The sequence below is a fragment of the Suricata suricatta genome, chromosome 2 (genome assembly GCF_006229205.1).
Source record: "Suricata suricatta isolate VVHF042 chromosome 2, meerkat_22Aug2017_6uvM2_HiC, whole genome shotgun sequence".
NCBI classification, from domain to species: domain Eukaryota; kingdom Metazoa; phylum Chordata; class Mammalia; order Carnivora; family Herpestidae; genus Suricata; species Suricata suricatta.
The window spans coordinates 78,391,971-78,413,691 of NC_043701.1; the positions used below are offsets into that span (position 1 = coordinate 78,391,971).

General features: G+C 36.9%; 1 protein-coding gene across 6 annotated transcripts in view; it reads left to right on the top strand.

Moving 5' to 3' along the window:
• The window catches only part of ANKIB1 (ankyrin repeat and IBR domain containing 1), a 130,127-nt gene that overhangs the window by 7,630 nt on the left and 100,776 nt on the right, over positions 1–21,721 (top strand). The window contains exon 1 of one of the 6 annotated variants that reach the window (XM_029928841.1): positions 15,652–15,692. The exons of the other annotated variants lie outside the window; for them this stretch is intronic. The gene's annotated coding sequence lies outside the window, so the exon portion shown is untranslated. Of the gene's footprint in view, positions 1–15,651; positions 15,693–21,721 lie in introns of those variants that run through there. 6 annotated transcript variants of the gene reach the window in all.

The window sequence follows — 21,721 nt, forward strand, 5'->3', positions numbered from 1 at the left end:
CTCACTCAGCTGACTTTTTAGCTGAATGCACTCACAGAAGAACCAGAGGTAAAACTAGCAAAAAACTGCCCAGCCAACCTACATAATTGTGAGATATAACATAATTGTTTTGAGGCATTAAGTTTAAGGTGTAGTAGTAATAGATAGCTGAAACTGTATCAGTGTTCATTTTGAACATCTAGGTTATCGCTTGTCTTCTAGTATGAACTGTATTGCAATGGTTATCTTGTACATGGTACATATGATTTTAATTTTAATAAATAATGCCAAGGGTGTCTGGCTGGCTTAGTCAGTAAACCATGTGGCTCTTGATCTTGGGGTTATTAGTTCAAGCCCCATGTTGGGTGCAGAAATTGCTTAAATAAACAAGAAATAAAGGAAGGAAAAGAAAGGGAGGGAAAGAAAGAGAAAGAGTGAGAAAAGCCAGATTATTTCTCAGTAATGTTGGTACAGTTCTTATTGCCATCATTAATGTCTGAGATTATTTCCCCTACCAACTGACTATTTCTGTTGTTTTTTGTTTTTTTGTGTTTATGTTTTTGTAGTAAAATGAGTAAAAAAAAAGTTTCTTGTGGCACTGGCACTGAATTATGTATTTCATTAACTATTTGTGAAGCTGAACACCTTTTGTTGTATTTATTGGTCCTTTTGATTTTTCAGTCCTATAAATTGCTAATTCATATCTTTAATCATTTTTTCCTATTGGATTTTTTTCTTATCAGTTTTTTGGTTCTCTTTGATATGCTATGAATGTAATCCTTTAGCTTTGTTTGCAAATATATTTTGTCAGTCTGTCTTTTGTTTTTTTGTCTTAGTTTACGGCATCATTTGCCATACATTTGTTTTTTACATATTTCATATAGTCATTTGTGTCTATCTTTTCCTCTATGGCTTCTGCTGTTCCTGTCTTGAGAATATCTGTCTTCTATCCTAGGTAATATAAGCTTTTTCCTAAATTAAATTTTCTCCTAAATATATTGTCTTTCCTGTCAATTAAAAAATCATGTTCACTTGCTTTAAAAATCTAAAAAAAAAGAGTGGTATAAACAAATTAAGGGTATCATTTTCCTTAAGTAATGAGAAATTAGAGATAGGCCATCCAGAGCGTTATGGTGGTTCCATAACGCCGTCAGGAATTCAGGCACATTTGTCTTTCTGTTCAGTTATCTGTAGCAGGTGCATGTCAAATTTTGGTCCCAGTATGGCAGCCCAGACTGAGAAGCAATGTTTTTTGTGTTTCTTCTTTCATCATTTATTGCTCTGCTTATTTTTACTGAGCATCAAATCCAGCTTGGGGACTATAATTTCTGGGGATGAGGCCAACACAAAGCAGGTCCCTCATAATAGCAAGTTCTTATGAAGTATTTCTCTGTTCTTTGAAAGTTATGTTGATTTTGCTTTCTTTGTCATAATAAATGTTCAGAATAAGCCCCCAGAATCTTTTTCTTTAACCTACTAGGCAGCTGTGTTTTTTCCCCCAAAGTTATTTTTAGGTAAACAGGGAAATGAACATGATTATATTATCAAATTGGAAACTGATTTTGAGAACATCAGACTTTATCATTATGTTCAATAAATAATATTAACTAAAGGTGTTTTATGTGCCAATAACTAGGGTGAATAGTGCACATAAAACTCAGTACAGTGTGACCCTTTTCCCCGAAAAGTTTATCAGATAATTGGAGAAGGAAAATAAACATTTCGTTATAGTATTAGATGGTAAGTTGGGTGTATTATCAAGTTGGGGAGGCAGAATATATAACTATGTTAGTTAAGAGTTGAGGAACTCTTGCTTTTAAGTTGAGACCTGAATGACAGGTAAGAGTTAGCCTATTAAGGAGGAGTGTGTTAGGGGCATGAGAAAAATGTTCCAGGAGCTTCAGTAATTCAGAAGTGAGCCTGAGTTATAAGAGATAGGGTGGGATGAGATAAATTCTGGTTTGGGCAGAGACCTTTCCTTAATTCCTTAAAGGCTGTGAACCTTGGGAAAGTTTTAAAATAGAATTGGACAAGATCGACTTATCTTTTGATAAAAGTAAGCTAGTTGTAGTTGAGAGCATGCTTTTGGGAGTGGGATCTGGAACCAAGGACACCTATTAATAAGTTTATTTGATATACTAAAATCGATTCCATAGTATAGGTGTCTGGCTGACTCCGTTGGTAGAGTGTGCAACTCTCAGGGTTGTGAGTTTGAGCCCCATGTTGGTCATAGAGCTTACTATCAAAAATAATAATAAAATCTATTACATAAGAGTTAAATATTTTTTGAGCACCTATGTGTATATGGAGTGATATAGAGATATATAAATGTAGTTCCTATTCTCAAGAAGTTTGTATTTTAAAATAACAAAAACTTTAAAATATCAAAATGTAAGGCAGTATACTAATATTATGGCCTCTGTCCTATAAAATGAGGACAAGTAAGGACTAGAAATAACACTTGAACCCAGTAGATCTTCACGACTCCAAAGCTCATATTCTTTCCATGTGGAAGGCTGTGCTACCTGCCACAGCACTCATTTCCCCTTAACTTATTTAATTATTAGTATGTTGCTTGTAAGTTACCTCAGGGCCCTTGTGAAATAAGATTAGAGTACAATTAAAATGGTTTTCAGCTTGGGGCACCTGGGGCATTTCAGCTTGGGGCGTCCACTCACGGTTTGTGAGTTTGAGCCCTATTGTCAGGCTCCTTAATGACAGTGCAGAGCCTGCTTAGGATTCTCTCTCTCTGCCCCTCCCTTGCTCATATGTTCACTCTGTTTTACCTCAAAATAAATAAATAAAATTTTAAACAAAAATTTTTAAAGAAATTTAAAAAATGGTTTTCAGCTTGGGACACAGAGTATCAAAGGAGCTACACCCTAGTTTTCTCCAGGCAGTCTGTGTTGAATGGAGTATGCCAGGAAGGTAAGTGTTGGTCAGAAAAATTGCCATGTTATTTGAATGAAACAGTTGTTGTAAATAGTCTTGAGATTCATTTCTGGGGACGGTGGAGGACAAGACTGGCACGTGTGACATGCCATCTCACTAGATGTCTGCATTGTGTTCTTACTAATGTTAAGGATCCTTTTTTCCACTTAGCAAATAGAGCACAAAATGAGAAAAGGGTATCACTATTTCCAGTAAATAAAACCATGATGAGTTTATTTGATTAAAGAAAGAGCAGGAGAAGGAGAGTAGAAAATTCTAAATAGGCCCGTGCTATCAGCACGGAGCCTGGCTCAGGGCTGGAACTCACAAAGCTTGAGATCATGACCTGAGCCAAAACCCAAGAGTTGGATGCATTACCAACTTAACCAACCAGGTGCTCCATCAATGATGGTTTTTGATGATGTATTTATTTGTATTTCCAGAAAAACATTGGAAAAGTAAAGATTATTGTGTATCTCTTTCCGTTGTTCTAATGCCTTACTTTATTTAAATCTGTTAAAGGAGCTATTTTGACTCAGGCCAGGTAGAGATGGCTAGAGATAATAATTTTATCCTTCGGTATCTGTCCACCTCTGTTAGGATGTACTTGCCATGTAATGTCTATAGGCCCCAATTTTCTTACTTGTAAGTTGATAGACTTGGGTAAAGACAGTTGATGCTTGAATAGTGCCTGAATACAGGTCCATTTATCTGTGGATTTTTTTTGATAAATAAAGCAAAGTACTGTAAATGTATTTTCCTTATGATTTTCTTAATAGCGTTCTCTTTTCTCATTGTGTATTGCAAGAATATAGTATATAATACACTTAATGTACAAAATATGTGTTAATCAGGGCACCTGGCTATCTCTGTCTGCTAAGCATTGGACTTTGGCTTAGATCATGATCTCATGGTCCATGGGTTCAAACTCCACATTGGATCCCTGCTGTCAGTGCAGAGGCTGCTTCACATCCTCTGTCCCTCCCGCCCTTTGCCTCTCTCTCTCTCTCTCTCTCTCTCTCTCTCTCTCTCTCTCAAAAGTAAACATTTTAAAAATATATTATTAAAAATATGTATTAGTCAACTGTTTATATTATTCAGTGAGGTTTATAGTCAAAAGTAGGTTATTAGTAGTTATGTTTTGGGGGAGTCAAAAGTTATATGTGGATTTTTGACCATAGGGTTACCATTCTACCTCCCATGTTGCTTAAGGGTCAACTATAATCTTCTGAGGGTATTTCTTGCTCTGAAATGTGACTTGACGTGACATCTACAGAATTACTTTAAAAGTGTATGATATTCTGATTGAAAACAGCATTACCTTTTCTATAGAGTAAGGAGGACTATGAAGGAAAGTTAGAGGTTACACTAAGAACTTGGTATCCTAGGATGGAGAAAAACAAACTCAGGGAGGTGTTACTTCTGATTTTTTAATTACTCACAATCTTTGAATGTGGCTTAAATGCCAGATACATGCAGTCAGAAGTGCAAAATAGTAAGATTCTTATGCTCAAATGCTCAAGGATTATAGTCTAACAGCTTTTCAACTGATATTCCTTGATAGAATTGACTCTTAATGTTCCGAGCTAGAAGGTCTCAACGTTTAGAATGTATTAGAATCACTGGGAGGGCTTATTAATGCATGGAGCTGAGCCAAACACCCAAAGTTTCTGATTCAGTCAGTTTGGGGTGGAATCTGAGAGTTTTCATTTCTAATACTATCCCAGGTGCTGCCTGTCTTCCTGGCATCTATTGTATGAAATTAATTTATTTTTCTCTTAGGCCCCTAAGATAGTACTAGTTGTATAGAAGCAGTGGGAGAATTTTAAAAATTGTTCTTCAGATCATTTTTCTGTGTCCAGAGTTCTTTATTTATTTGATGTTTGTTTATTTTATTTCTGAGAGAGAGAGAGAGAGAGAGCAGAGGAAGGGCAGTGAGAGAGGAAGACAGAGATTCCAGACAGATTCTGTGCTAACACAATATGGGGCTCGAACTCACGAGCCATGAACGTGACCTGAGCCAAAATCAGGAGTTGGACACTTAACCAACTAAGCCATGCAGGTGCCCTGTGTCCAGAGTTCTTTAGATGAGGAATTCTGATGGGGGAGATAAAATGGAGGAAATTAACTATAATGCCAAACCTTCTCTTATAAGAGAAGGTAAAGATGTAGGTATATGGATGTAAGATTAATAGGTGTAGGAAGGACTGGAGTGGGGAAAAACAGGGTTCAGGTCCATTTACTTAGGAACTTCTCTTATCCAGCTGCTATCTAGAATATGATTTAAAGAGACCTCTCTTCATTTGGAATTTTGTGCCCTTAAGCCTAGGGTCACATCAACCACTGGTCAAAGACCAATTTTAAATAGAGCATGTACCGTGATATCAGTGTGCCAATGTGTAACCTAAAAGTCTTGTAGCCTGAAGGCCTGCATGATTCCTTTCACCACCTTCCTTTCTCATACCCTTTACTCCTTGATGTTGTTTATGTATACTTTTTTCTCCCTAATTGGATTTCTGGCTTCTATTTTTTGAATCCTTTTTAACATGTATATAGGAAAGAATTTATAAATCAGTAGTTTCTATTATATTGGCAGGAGGAACATCTCAGTATTTTAAAATGGAGAAAATATGAAGAGAAAACATCAGTGAGTTTATACTTAATATTAAACTGCTTACACAAATAGTATACAATGTGTACATTGTGAACTTTCAAACTGTATCTTTAGCCCAGACCTGTCTCCTCAGCTTCACACTTGTATGTCTTTTGCCTACCTGACATCTTGTAGGCTTCTCAAATGTAATATGTTCAATTTGAAACAGATTCCCCACCTTCCCACTCAAATTTTCACCTCCTGCAATCATCCCTTCTCACTAATGGTAATTCAAGCCTTCTAGGTGTTCAGGCCAAGAACCGTGGATTCATTCTTTTCTTCTCCCTCACTCCTACTTCCAATCTGTCAGCAAATTCCACCCTTACCTTCAGAGTACATTCAAAATCTGATCAAATATTCACCACCTCCACTGCTACCTCCCAGGTCCAAGCTACCATCAACTTTTACTTGGATTACTGCAACTACTCCCTAAGTAGTCTCCCTGCTTGTAGCCTTGCCGCCTCTCCCACTAGTCTTCTAGACAGCCAGCCAGGGTGATCCTGTTAAATCTAAGTCAGGTCTTTCATTCCTCTCCTAAAAGCCCTGTAGTGGCTTTTCTTTTTCTTTTTACTTTTCTTTTTTCTTTTTACCTAGCGATTAACGATGACCCTTTAAGACCCTCAACAGTCTGTCTGCTCCATTACTTTCTTCATTTCATATCCTACTCTTTTCTTCCTCACTGTATGTTACAGTAATACTGGCCTCTTTTCTGTTCCTTTAATGTATTGAGCATGCTCCTTTCACTGCCTGTTTCCTCTGCCTGGAATACTCTTTCCCTAGGTATCACATGGCTCACTGCTTTACCTATTTTACTCAGATGTCACATTCCCTAATTATCTTTTGAAAAATTACAGCATCCTAAAACCCTATCCCCTTCTTGGCTTTGTTGTTGTTGTTGCTAAAATAACATCTTACATGAATATATTGTAAACTCCATGGGCACAGGGATTTTAGTTTATTTTGTTTTGTTGTATTTCCCTACTTGCCTGGCAAATGGTAGGTTCTCAGTAAATACATGTGACGTGAATTATGATTTTTATTTGCCTAGAGGAGTATGCCTTTCCTTTGAGAAATGCACCTGATAATCATGTGCTTCTAGCATAAGCAACCACTCATTGACTTCCAATACTTATTTGGCTTGTCCCATTTCTAAAAGTGGTACATCCTGGGGTGCCTGGGTGGCTCAGTCAGTTAAGTGTCCGACTTCCACTCAGGTCATGATCTCCAGGTTTGTGGGTTCGAGCCCCGTGTCGGGCTCTGTGCTGCCAGCCTGGAACCTGTCTTCAGATTCTGTGTCTCCCTCTCTCTCTGACCCTCCCCTGCTCACGTTGGTTGTCTCTCTCTCTCAAATAAAAATAAAGTATTTTTAAAAATTAAAGAGAAGTGGTACATCCTATACCTGTCTAGTTCAGTTTGAAATTACTATTGATTATTTTTTATTGCAACATACAATTTGCATAAATTGTAGTTCTAAGGTCATGTATTATCTTGGGAAATAATTAAGCATTCTTTAATCCTTTGTAAAGTATATGAATTATTCATTGTCCTTGGATGTGGTGTTTCCTAACAGTCATAGTGCTATTTTGGTATGCATCTTGCTTTTACATGACTCTTTATCATGATTATAATTTTATACCATAGCTTCTTTCATATTCTTTAAGAAAGGTCAATACCTGTTTCCCCTTGTAAGTCTGGATTGAGAGTATTTGGTCCTGTTTTGATTTTTGAGAGAGTTTAGCAAGTTTTAGTGTTGTTTGTGTAGCCAGTGCTTAATAACTATCTTAATTGGATCAGTCAGGTCCCACAGACACAATTTGCTCTCTAACTCATTTTCTCTTTGCTCAAAAAGACTTGAACTTTATGTACTTGCTCTGGAGGTCATACGTGTTAGATTTTTCATTTCAGGTATTTTGCCTTATTATCAGGTCACATTTTGAATCATGTTCTCTAACTTTTCAGTCTGAAAGGGTCACTGCAGCACTTATGTTCCTTTAGTTTTCCATTTCTTCAGCATGCAGGAAAGCATGGCTCAAATCTCAATTCTTCATGTCTTCTTGTAGGTGTTAAATCCCTTTAGGTGTTACAGGCTGTTATATTCTTATGTCCTTCATTATTTCATTAAGATATGTGGAATATAAAGTGAATTAAAAAACATAAAGTCAAATACATAAGACTCAGTCTCTTATTTTCTGATGTTGGAGAGTTTCCAGTTGCAGACTGGGGCTGTGATTTGGACAGTAGGGAACAAATATGAGGACGCCTTTAACCTTAATTAGATTTTATTGCTATGGCAATAGAATGTAATAGAATCTTAATGCTAAGATTCACTATTAGTAGCTAAAAATATATAAAGTATAAATGAATTCTTTCAGATACAAACTAATACTTGAATCGCAACATGTAGTCGCAGGAGCTTTGCTGAGAACAGAGATAATGCCACATGGCTTTGAGGGGAAAAAGCATAGGTTTGAAGATACATGTAAGTTTACCTATTATAGTAGAGACATTAGAACTTCCTTAATGTAAAGTAATAGAGAGGGACTAAATTATTATGTCAGATTTTGATATTAAAATTACGTGTTCAAGGGATATTTAATCAAATGAATAATGTTCATGATAAAACCTAAATACAAAAGAAAAAATTCCAACTTTCTATACAGCATAATCCAGTGCTTCACTTAAAAGAAGGCTATATATATATAAAAGACATGCCAAGGTGTTAATAGTGATTGTCTTAAGGGTTTGAGGATTTTTATTTTATTTTTTATATTTTTCTATATATGTTCCAATTTTATACTCTCTGTATAACCTTACATTGTTTTTGTTTAGTATGTTTTATTCAAAGAATTTAAGGAAGAAATACCTTTCATTATTAGACTGGTTTGCAATAAGGTATTTGGGGGAGGGCATTACTCTAAAGTATAAATTATTCATCACAAGAAGATACTTTTGCAGGCGTGGCACTGGACCACACAGTGTGTGCCAGACTTTTCTTAAAATGTTTGACTTTAAACACAAAGAACATTGAAAATGTTTATCTTTCATCTTACAATTAAAATACAATACCATTGCCTGTAAGATAGCTTCACTTTCTTTTGAAATCTCTTTCATAATAGCATATTTTTCAGATTGAATTGGTGGGATAGCATTGGAAGACAGGAAAATAATAAAATATCCCCAGATTCTAAATTAGTTTCCTTAGGTTAAGAGCTATAGTTATTTAGCAGTGGAAAAGTTTGGCTTTCATCAGGTAGGTCTATGATTCTGGAATGATTTTTCATATAGAAAAAGGAAGTAGAACCAGATAGAAAAACAAAAGATTTTGTATTGTGATTTATCCCTTAAGAGAAAGGAAGTAGAGCTAACCACATAGAAAAGTGTCTTTTGTTATCTTATGCTTTGCTCAACACATAGTGATTGCTCAGGAACAGCATTTGAATTTGTGAAGAATGGCTTAATATGTGATTTTTAAAAAAATTATCTTCCTGTCAAGATGTTATTTGGTGGGATCATGTAGCCCTAGGGTGGGCAAGAATTTTTCTAACTTTATTTGGCATAAACCTAAGGCAACTAGATTCACTGATACCTAGGAGGTAGCCAACATCACCCAAAATCTATCAGTTACATCAGCATCACATCCTCTTCCTTTCCCACAACTGAAACCATTCTGCTATCTTTCTTGCCTAACTACAGTTTCCACTCTTAACTGAATAGCGAGCTAAAAAGACATTTAAAGAACATGTGTACCATGATAGAGGCTGAAACAAACAAATAACAAGGGTAGAGGAGTCCATAAGACTCTTCCATAATTTGGAGAACAGAAGAAATCTTTTAAATTTAGTTTTAAGTTATATACTAACACTGACTTTTTTGGGTATACAGTTCTAATATGTTATATAGATTGGTGTGACCACCATCATAATTAGGATGTGGAAAAGTTCTGTCACCCCTAAAAAACTCTTTTGTCCTGTCCCTTTAGAGTCATACCCTCTTTCACCCATAGTCCCTGGCAGTTACTGATCTGTTGTCCATCACTATAGTTTTGGTCTTTTGAAGAATGTTGTATAAATGGAATCACAGTGTATGTAATCCTTTGAGCCTGGCTTCTTAAACTCAGCAGAATGCCTTTGAGAGTCCTACACTTTGGCATTTTGTTTGTTTGGTGATTTGTTAATATTTTTTTCCCACTTCGCAGTTTGTCTTTTCAGTCTCTTAGCAGCTGTGTTTGCATACCAAAGGTTTTTTATTTTAATAAGGTCTTATTTTATCTTTTTATTTTCTTTATAGATTAAGCTTTCGTATCATGTTAAGAACCCTGTTTAATCTAGGGCACCTGGGTGGCTCAGTTAGTTGAGTATTCGACTTCAGCTCAGGTCATGATCTCACAATTGAAGCCCCACATCAGGCTTTGCGCTGACAGCATGGAGTCTGCTTTAGATTCCCTGTCTCCCTCTCTTTCTACCCCACTCTGACGCATTATGTGTGCTCTCTCTCAAAAATGAATAAACATTTAAAAAATTAAAAAAAAAACTGTACTTAATCTCAGGTCATGAAGATTTTCTCCTGTGTTTTCTTTTTAAAGTTTTATAGCTTTACCTTTAGTTTTATGAACTGTGTTTAGATAATTTTGTGTAAGCTGTCCTTATACCTTAGGTTATATGGTTCTTTTGTCGTCGTCTTCTTCTTCTTCTTCTTCTTCTTCTTCTTCTTCTTCTTCTTCTTCTTCTTTTTTATGTGAATATCTAGTTGTTTGAACACCATTATTTAGATGAAAACCTCTTTTCTCTATCAAACTGCTTTTGTACCCTTGTCAAAAATGAATTGACCATATTTGTATGGGTGTATTTCTCGACTCTTCCATGAATCTGTAGTAGTTGTTATTTTTTTTAAGTTTGTTTATTTTTGAGAGAGAGGGAGCAAGCACAAGTGGGGAAGGTGCAGAGAGGGAGAGGATCCGAAGCAGCTCCAGGCACTGAGCTGTCAGCACAGAGCCCCATGCAAAGCTCAACCTCAGGAGTGATGAGAGGCTTGAACTCAGGTCAGGTGAGCCGAGCCCAAGTCAGACTCTCAACCAACTGAGCCACCCTGTTTTTTTTTGTTGTTTGTTTTGTTTTGTTTTTAATGTTTATATGTGAGCAGCTGGAGGGGCAGAGAGGAGAGAGAGACTCCCAAGCTGACTCTGCTTTCTCAGCGCAGAGCACAACATAGAAAGAGAAGCAATCTCTAGAAGTAGGTACACTTTTGGAGTTTTTTGTTCATTTTTTTTTTTAACATTTATTCAGTTTTAAGAGACAGCATGAGAGGAGGAGGTGCAGACAGAGAGGGATACACAGAATCTGAAGCAGTTTCCAGGCTCTAAGCTGTCAGCACAGAGCCCAAAGTGGGGCTCAGACCCATGAACTGTGAGATCATGACCTGAGCCAAAGTTGGACACTCAACTCATTGAGCCACCCAGGCATCCCTGCAGTTTTTATTTTAATTTTTATTTATTTTGAGAGAGAGAGAGAGAAAGAGAGAGAGAGAGAGCACGCGTGCACGCGCGCACACACACACACACACACACACACACACACACACACGTGGGGGAGAGGCAAAGAGATGGGAGAAAGAGAGAATCTGAAGCAGGTTTCACCCTGCCAGTGCAGAGCCTGATGTGGGGCTCAGTCTTATGGTTTGTGAGAACATGACCTGAGCCAGAATAGAGAATTGGATGTTTAACCTGTTTACCCATCTAGGCACCTCTGTTCCATGAATCTTTGTATATATCTCTCTGCCAGTAAGTGGCACACTGTCTTAATTATTTTAGCATTAGAGTAAGTCTTAAATTGGTATTTTTTTCCTACAGCTTTATTCTTTTAAGAACTGTTTTTAATTATTCTAGGTCATGTGCCTTTTCATATAAATTTTAAGATTAGCTTATTTATATCTATAAAAAGTCCTGTTAGGATTGAATTAACCCTGTAGGTCAGTTTTTGGAAAATTGACATCTCTGTCAAGTCTACAGAAGTTTTCAAATGATTAATATCTTCATAGAGATGAGACAGTATTACATCCATGATCCAAAAATAGAATAGTATAGGAAAAGGAACAACCAAATGACAAGAAAGAACTATGGAATTTAAAACATTATATAGCTGGAATTTAATTCCATAGGATAGCTGGTAGATAAAGTTAAGGAAATCTCCCTGAAAGTAGAAAAAAAGAAGTTAAGAAGAAGAGAAAGATTAAAAAATTAGAGAATATAGCTAGGAAATCCATTATCCAAATAATAGTTGTTCCAGAAAAGGAGAATAGAAATGGAGAGACAGAGATGATCAAAGAATTTGTCTTAGAACTGAATTAAGGAGATAGAGCTCCATTTTGGAAAAGTGAATTTAAAAAAGAACAATACAACTTTGTAGAAACAGAAAATAGAATGGTGGAAACTGGGGGAGTTCTTGTTTAATGGGAACAGACTTTCAGCTTGAAATGAAAAGGTTCTGGAGATGGATATTGGTGATGTTACTATCAGCAGTGTGAGTGTACTTAACGCCACTGAACAGTATATCTACAAATAGTTAAAATGGTAAATTTTATGTTAAGGTCAAAAAGAACAAGAGAGGAGACAATATCTGAAGAAAAACTTCAAAAAAGTTTTGAAAGCTTAACAATTACCCAAAAGGCAACTGATTTATTTAGCAAAACTAAACTGATAAATTCGATATCAAATCTAATTCAACAATTGTGAAAGAAAAAAAAAAAGGCAGCCATAGGAGGCACAGGTAGCTCTAAATGAAGAAGGGACATGGCTAAAAACAGCAGAGATTTAAAAATCTTATGAGGAGTGAAAGATCAGCCGAATCCTCTGTCCATTCTGTGCAGCTGAGCTGTTGCTCCATTTCTGTGCTGGAAAAAGACAGCAGATACATCATCTGCACAGAGTTTGCCAGAAGTACAAGGACAGACAGCAGAGAGCGATACACCATTCTGGAAATGGCTTTAGGTGGAAATATACACACTAAGTGGTGAGACCTATCCCGGCCGCTTTTTTCATCCACTTAGCCTGAAAGAATAGATGTAAACATTCTGCAGTCTTCCTAGCCATTTTCATGCTAGAGTGCAACCTGCTTGTTGCCAAGCTTACTTATTAGGAATAATGCCAAATAAGTATCTGTCCAAGTCTCTTTGTGTACCTGTCAGAAATTATCCTAGGACAATATCTGCTAATTTTTTGTAACCATAACCCACAGTAAGAAGTAATTTTATGTATTATAACCTAGGTATACACATACACATACATGCTGTACGTATCTGTGTATGTATGTACTTATTTATTTGGAACAGAAGTTTCACAGAACTACCCTTACTACATAAATATGCTCTGATGTTTTTAGCTTATTAAGAGAAATAATTGGGCCCTGTTGTAGCTCATCTAAATATATAAGCAAGTTTGTATATATATAGAGAGAGATATAGATATATTCATCTTCAACATGAACACATATTATAAAATTAGGAAATCATTGCTCCAAATGATACTTCACCAGCAATGTTTAAGCATTTCAGCTAGTGTTTCCAGACTCTTCTACTAATCCCACATTCCCACTGTGACAGACATTGTGTGTATGGTGACAGTCTTTATCTTTAAATCTTTACTTCTTCCTCTGTCAACTATGGAAACCTTAAAAGGCCAAAACTCTATTCCCTAGCTTTCCTTGCAGTTATAAGTAGCTATATGGTCCAGGTCTGACTAATGCAGCACACTGAACTTGCAATCTGGAACTGTAGCAGCCATTTTATGACCACATGGGTGAAAGTAGCATGCTAAAAATGACAGAGTATAACAATGGGGGGGCACTCAGGACATTGATGACATAGCTTATATAAGATCTCTGGTTTATTTCCTTCTGGATTTATAGTTATATGAAAAGAAAAAACCATATCTGTTTAAGCCACACATACAGGATTTTGGGTATTCACTCTAATGTCAATTGCTTGTTAGTTCCTGTAATAGTTAGCTTAGAATAAATTATGCAATAGAAACAAATGACCACAAAATTTAAGTGGCTTATAATAAGAAGCATTTCTTTTTTCATTCACTTAAACATGTCAGCTGCAGATCTGCTTGAGGTATGCTCCTATGTCTGGGACCAAGAAGGAGAAGGAGAAATTGCTACCAGGGTCTTGAGACAATGAGAAACAGAGTGATGGTAGAACCACATGGGGGCTCTTAAAACTTTGGTTCAGAAATGTCATCTTTCATTTCTACAATACATTTCATTGGCCAAAGCAAGACAAATGCCCAAAAGTGGACTAAATGGGTAGGGAAATATAATATTTTTTAAACACATTTTTAAAACTTTTTAATGTTTATTATTTATTTTTGAGAGAGAGAGAGAGAGAGAGAGAGAGAGAACACGAGTTGGGGAGAGGCAGAGAGAGAGGGAGACACAGAATCTGAAGCAGGCTCCAAGCTCCAAGCTGTCAGCACAGAGCCCAACATGGGGCTTGAACTCAAAAACTGTGAGATCATGACCTGAGCTGAAGTCAGGCACTTAACTGACTGAGCCACCTAGGTGCCCCAGAAATATAATCTTTCTATAAGGGAGGATAGTGAATAATTGGAGATAGTAATACTACTGTCACTGTATCCTTTTGTATTTTCTTACTAGTTTATAAAAGCTCTTTATACGTTCCCTATACTAAACTTGTGAATTTTGCTTTTACACTTAGGTCTGGGGTCTGGGATCCATTCTTTTTTTTAAAAATTTTTTTTTAATGTTTATTTTTGAAAGAGAGAGAGAGAGAGGCAGAGAGAGGATCTTGAAGCGGGCTGTGTGCTGACAGCAGACAACCTGATACAGGGCTCGAACTCACAAACCACAAGATCATGACCTGAGCTGAAGTGGGATGCTTAACTGACTAAGCTACCCAGGCACCCCTGGAATCTAAGTTTTTCCTGTGTTTTGAGGTAAAGGTCAGAGTCGTTTTTTTATATGGCCACCATTTATTCCAGCATCATTTGATGAAAGGGCTTAATTTCCTCCCATTGGATTGCCTTGGCACCTTTGTTGAAAGTCATGGTGCTGTTTATGTGTAAGTCTATTTCTGAGCACTTTATTTTTTGACATTAATCTATTTGTTGAACTTTATGCCAGTAACACACCATCTTAATATTGAAATCAGGTGATAAAATTTTCTGATCTGTTTCCTTTTCAAGATTTCAAGGATATTCTGGGATTTTGCAATTCTGTATTCAGTCTTCCAATCTATGAACATGGTTTATGTCTTCATATTTTTAGGTCTTTAATCTCAATAATATTTATTTAATCACAAAGTCTTTCACTGGTATTAAATTTATTTTCAAATATATTTTTGATACTCAATATAAATATAAATTGAATTTAAAATTCTTATTTTCCAATTGCATGCTGCTGCAATTTGGCTTTGGTTTTTTTTTTCTTTCAAATTTAATATTGGTGATTTTTATTGAGTGAAGTAAATTCCTAAGATTATATCAAGGGAAAAGTGTGACTATCATATTTACTGAATAACCACCTCAATTTGGTACATTTTTCTTCTTTTCCTCCCTCTCTACCCATAGTATTTATTTATTTATTTTCTTTTGAATAAATTTGACATGTTAACATTGTATGTGTTTAAACTATATAGGATGTTATTTTGATACATTTATGTACTGTAATGTGATTGCCAATATAGCGATATTTGACACATTACATAATTGTAATATAATCATTATTGTCTATATTCATTATACTGTGCCTTAGAGCTCTGTGTCTTCTTAATTCCGCATTACAGGTTTGTACTCTTAAAATCGTAACTCTTATCTCCCACCCCTGTAACCACTGTTTTACTCTCTGGTTTGTTTGGAGGTTTTTGTGTCTTTTTTTTCTTCTTTTTTATTTATTTTTTTATTTAAAAATTTTTTTTAATGTTTTATTTATTTTTGATACAGAGAGAGACAGAGCATGAGAGGGGGAGGGGCAGAGAGAGAAGGAAACACAGAACTGGAAGCAGGCTCCAGGCTCTGAGCTAGCTGTCAGCACAGAGCCTGACGCAAGGCTCGAACCCACGAACATGAGATTGGACCTGAGCTGAAGTCGGAGGCTCAACCGACTGAGCCACCCAGGTGCCCGTTTTTCTTTTTTAAGACACAGTGTGTGAGTAGGGGAAAAGGGTAGAGGAAGAGAGAGAATCTTTTTTTTTAATGTTTTATTTATTTTTCAGAGAGAGAGAGAGAGAGAGAGAGAGAGAGAGACATCATGAGCAGAGGAGGGTCAGAGAGAGAGGGAGACACAGAATCCAAAGACAGGCTCCAGGCTCTGAGCTAGTTGTCAGCACAAAGGCCTTAACAGGGCTCGAACCTACAAACCCCGAGATCATGACCTGAGCCGAAGCCTGATGCTCAACCGAGCCACCCAAGGACCCCAGAGAGAGAGAATCTTAAGCAGGCTCTGTGGAGTCTGACTTGGGAGTCAATCCCACAACCCTGGGATCACGACCTGAGCCAAAATAAAGAGTTGAACACTCAACTGACTAAGCCACCCAGGCACCCTTTACTTTGTCTTTCAGAGTTTTTTTTCCTATGGTTTCCACATTAAGTGATGTCGTACAGTACTTGTTTTTTTCTGACTTATCTCTCTTAGCAAGATGTCCTCAAGATCTATCCATGTTGTTGCAAATGGGAGGATATCTGTTCTCATGGCTGAGTAATGTTCCATTTTTTATATGTAAGATCTTTTTTAATCCATTCATCCATTGATGGGCATTTGAGTCATTTCCATATCTTGGCTATTGTGAATAATGCTGCCGTAAAAATGGAAATACATATACCTAATAAAAATTCTGTTTTCATTTCCTTTGAATATATACCCACAAGTAGAATTGTTGGATTATACAGTTCCATAGATCTGTTTTTAATTTTATGAGGAACCTCCATATTGGTTGGGCTAATTTACATTCCCAGTAGCTGTGTATAAGGGTTCCTTTTTCACTACATCCTTGGCCAGCACCAGTTGTCTTTTGTCTTCTTGATGGATAGCCATTCTTAACAGGTGTGAGATAATATCTCCTTGTGATTTTGATTTGTATCGCCTTGATTTTTAGTGATATTTGAGCATCTTTTCATATGTCTGTTGGCCATTTTGAAGTCCTCTTTGGAGAAGTGTCTAGTTCTTCTGCCCATATTTTTAATTGGATTAAGCTTTTTGTTGCTGAGTTGACTGAGTTTTTTATGTATTCTGGATATTAACCACTTATCCAATACATATTTTGCAAAAATGTTCTCCCATTCTGTAGGTTGTCTTTTCATTTCGGTAATTGCTTCTGTTTTTGTGCAGAAACTTTCAGTTTGACATAATTCTATTGGCTAATTTCTCCTTTGGTTGTTTCTGCCTTCAGCATCATAACTAGAAAATTGTTGTCAAGACCAATATCAGTGAGCTTTCCTACACTTTTTTCTAGGAGTTTTATGGTATCAGGTCTTATGTTTTAAGTTATTGATTCATTTCAAATTAATTTTTCTGAGTGATGTGAGATAGGGGTTAAATTTCATTGTTCTGCATATTTCTCCAGTTTTTCCTGCACTGTTCTTTGAAGAAACTGCCCTTTCCCCATTCCCACTGAATATTCCTTGTTTCCTTGTTAAATATTAATTAACCACATATATTGGGGTTTAATTCTGGGATCTCTATTTTGTATTTTTGTCAATGTGTCTATTTTTGTGCTAGTACCATATTGTATTTATTACTGTGGCTTTGTAATATAGTTTGAAATCTGGAAGTCCTTGATACCTGTGCCATTAAGATGTTCAGAGTTTAGGGGGAGCCTCCGTGGCTCTGGTTCTTGGTTTCAGCTCAGGTCATGATCTCATGGTTTGTGAGTTCGAGCCCTGTGTCAGGCTCCGCAGCTGGCAGCATGTTTCTCTCTCTCACTCTCTGTCCCTCTCCTGCTCATGTGTCTCTGTCTCTCTCAAATAAATAATCTTAAAAAAAAAGATGTTCAGAGTTTAGGCTGAACCTCTAAATGGTTATATTTTATTAATCATAAATGTGTATCTTAGAAAGCCAGGTGGCTTCTCCTTAAGTTTTTGTATTTAAGTTTCTTTTTTTTATCTCACCAAAAGCATCAATTAAGACATAGCACAAATCTGACTGCTAAGTTGAAAGTGACCTAAATGCCTTTTAGGGCTGAAGCAGTGTCCTCAATAGTCAGCATACATACAAAGAAGTATAGTTCTAGAGGCCATATGTAATACACCTGGAAACAAATAATTCACAATTGTTAGTAAACCCCCAGCAGGACATATATTAGGCAGTACAGGTAACTGGGCCCCTAATGTGACCTCCTGCTGTCTGGTATTCCAACCCTAAGGTTCCCCATCCAGTCCCAAATAATTCAGCTCATTATTTGGTCTCACAACTGCCTGAAGGCAGACAGTTCCAAACAGATTTGCTTGACCATGACATCAGTTTATCTGCTTGGTAGGTATGGCCCACATCTAGCGATGTTCTGCATGGAGAGTACAGGTAGTCGGACACACTTTGCTGTCTTGTAGTTAGGACTGTCAGGTTATGATCATAGTTCAGCAGTCAGTTTGAACTCGGAATTCTCATAGCCTCTTGGAAAGACAGCCTCCTCCAGGAAGAAAAGAACACCTCCAAGAATAGTTCTGAGAAACAGAAATCATCAATACCCTTTCACATGCCTCCTCAAGTGCCAGATTTTTTTTTAATCTGGTCTCTGTTGTTACAAAAATCATTGTGTCTCATTTAACAATCTTAACTTTACATTTTTTCAGTCATTCCCTGTTCTCACCCAGATCTTTTATCCACAAGGATTGGCTACAAGAAGAGCAAAAGCATTTTTGTAGAAAAGCATTTTTATATAATTTGACCAGAAAGATATAATGTGTTAAGGAATTGGTCAGGATTAAATCCTGGCAATTCAAAAATTTTCAAAATTGGTTAACATGACTTCCTCTCTCTTTTGTCCTGGCTGATTGTCTAATAAACAGCCTAGAAAACATCAATTCCTTTTTCTGGACAGCTGTACTTGATAATCAGAGAGCCTACTAAGGCAAGTCTATCAGGAGAAAGGTAATGGAATTAGAGTAAGGCTATTAAACCATTGTTGTAAATTGTAACCTGGAAACTTGAACACAGTCCACAGCAGTGGGCCATCTCCTGGAGGAAATCCAGAATCCATTCTGCCAGTACTGAGTGGTGGGGTCACTCTCCTTATGATGTGCCCTCCTCTAACCTGCACCTTTTGGTTAGAATCACAAGTTAGGAATGCATTTAGCCTCTGCATCAGAAATACAGAGCCGATTAGTAGCCAATTTTAGATGGTCCCATCAGAGAATAAGACGTTTATTGTGGGCATGTTGATGTGACCCAGACAATCCAGCTGTCATCCATTGATGTTTTCATAGTTTAGGTCCCCACAGGAGGTGTCCTAAATCTGCAACACTCCCAGAGGCTGAGTTCTGTTCATTGAGCCTCTTATTTTCAGTTCAGTGGAGCTTGTGCTGAGGCTAAAACAGCCAATATCAGACAACTTCAGATTTTAGTTTAGAGGCATGCTCAGGCAACTAGGCCCTGTGAATTCAGAATTCCAAAAAACGTAGTCTTTTGCAAAACGGAGACTCTACAAGGCCCAACAACTATATTCCAAATCCACGTAATAAGCAAGGCTTTCTTATTAGCCTTTGTATCTCATCAATCATAGAGTCCAAATTGACCCACTGAAAAATATGTACATCAGGCTGAAAACATCAGCCTCTAAGGATCAAAAATTTCATTTCAGGGGCGCCTGGGTGGCTCAGTTGGTTAAGCGGCCGGCTTCTGCTTGGGTCATGATCTCATGGTTTGTGGATTCGAGCCCCGCATCAGGCTTTGTGCTGATAGCTCAGAGCCTGGAGCCTGCTTCGGATTCTGTGTCCCCTTCTCTCTCTGACCCTCCCCTGCTCACGCTGTCTCTCTCTGTCTCTCAAAAATAAATAAAAGACATTAAAAAAAATTTTTTTTTAAATTTCATTTCATATGAGCTCATTAGTAAATAAAAACTGCTTATTAAAACTCCAGAAGTGGGGACACCTGGGTGACTCAGTCAATTGAGCATCTGACTCTCTGTTTTGGCTCAGGCATGATCCCAGGGTCGTGGGATCAAGCCCTGCATAAGGCTCTGCACTGAGTGTGGAGCCTGCTTAAGCTCTCTCTTGCCCTCTCTTTTTCTCCCCTACTAGCACGCTCTCTCTCTAAAATAAAAAAATAAAAATATATATTTAAACACACACACACACACACACACACACACACACACAACCTCCAGAGTTTCTGGGTGGCTCAGTCTGTTAAACCAGTCAGTTAAGACTCTTGATTTCAGCTCAGATCATGATTTCACAGTTTGTGAGTTCGAGCCCTATGTTGGTTTCTGCACTGACAGCACACAGCCTGCTTTAGATTCTCTGTCTCTGTCTATTTAAAAAAAGCAATGTAAAGAAGAAGAAAAAGATATCACCCAGATGTACTCTTCTTTCTCCCTTTCCATGTCCTCTCCACCCTTACCCCTTTTAGCCAGTAAAAGAGGATATGTGAGCCAGCTTTTATGGGGATGGGTCTATCATTTTCAGATTTCTTAGGCAAACTTCATCTCTTCCACTGCTGAATAGTCAGATGTCAAAGTTGCTAAAATTAAGCTATTTGCTGAGAGCACTATAGAATTAGAGATCAAAATGTTAAATTTTCATCAGTATATGAAATTCTGAATTCAAAGTGTGAAAAGTAGTTGTGAAGGGCAAATTGGAGTACAAAACATTAACATTTTGAGTAGTTGGAAAGTCAAATATATGAAAGTTGAATATTGCATAAGAAAAATTGCAGCTATCTAAAAAATACAGAGAACAACTGAGGGTTGATGTGGAAGGTAGGGAGAGGGGAAAATGGGTGCTGGGCATTGAGGAGGGCACTTGTTGGGATGAGCACTGGGTGATGTATGTAAGCGACGAATCACAGGAATCTACCCCCAAAACCAAGAGTGCACTTTATACACTGTATGTTAGCCAACCTGACAATAAATTATAATTTAAAAAAAGGAAAAGAAAGAAATAAAAATAAATAGATAAGTAAAAAATTTATTTGTGTGGTGAGTTCTGAGTCCTGTGATTATCCAGATATTTATATTTTAATAAGAAATAGAAAAATAAGAGTACTGTTTTATATAGTAGTTGTATCCCAAGTTTGGACAGTTTTCTGCTTGTGGACCTCATGCTAGCTATTTTCAGTGTTCATTTGCTAGTTTGGCAAAAAGAGACAGTTGCTGCCCTTTGCAGCTGTTTTCATTTCTTCCTTTTCTAACTGTAGCGTCCTTTTCTACACTGAAAGCTAGATATAAAAAAGATAGCCAAGAACAGCCAGAATATATGGTATTATCTCCTTTACCTTCCTTGCTGAGAAACCTCAGGCAGCCAAACTGCCCTAGAGAGTTTTTAGTATTATCATGATAATACTTTTGTGTTTGTGTAGCCATTCGTTGTATTTTGAATACTGACATATTAAGATACTGTTATAGTAGCAAAGTAATTTTTAAATCAGGAATGCTATTACTCAGAAGTTGCATTCTTTGTTAAAAGATTTTTCTGAGCTCAGATCAGTTTCATAAAACTACTCTCAAATACTACTAAGTTTTCCTGTAAACTGGAGATATTCATGAACTGGGAAGCCACATTTGACTTTAACTTAATATGCTATTAGGCAAGCTAAACCCAAAGCTCTTAAACCAGACTTGTTTTTTAGCAACATTTTAAGACTAAGACCTCTTGCTTCCTGCCAAAGGTAGGGGTATTTTTGTATGTATACATGTTTGCACAATTTCCAGTGTGAGGTTCTGCCTCCTACTAGCTTTGTACTCAATTCTGTATCCCTTTACTTAGAATTTTAAGTGCAGTTACATAGGTGAGACCTTTATGAATATTGGCAGTACCTAGAAATAAAGTGAAAATGGAGTTAACCTTGGTTCAAAGACAGTTGAAAAAACATAGTTTTTTAACTTGCCAACAGTCAGACACCTAATAAATGATAAAGTCTAGACTACCAGTTATATATCATTCCTGATATAGAACATAGAGTTGGTGACATTTTTCTTAAGGTTTCACTGTCT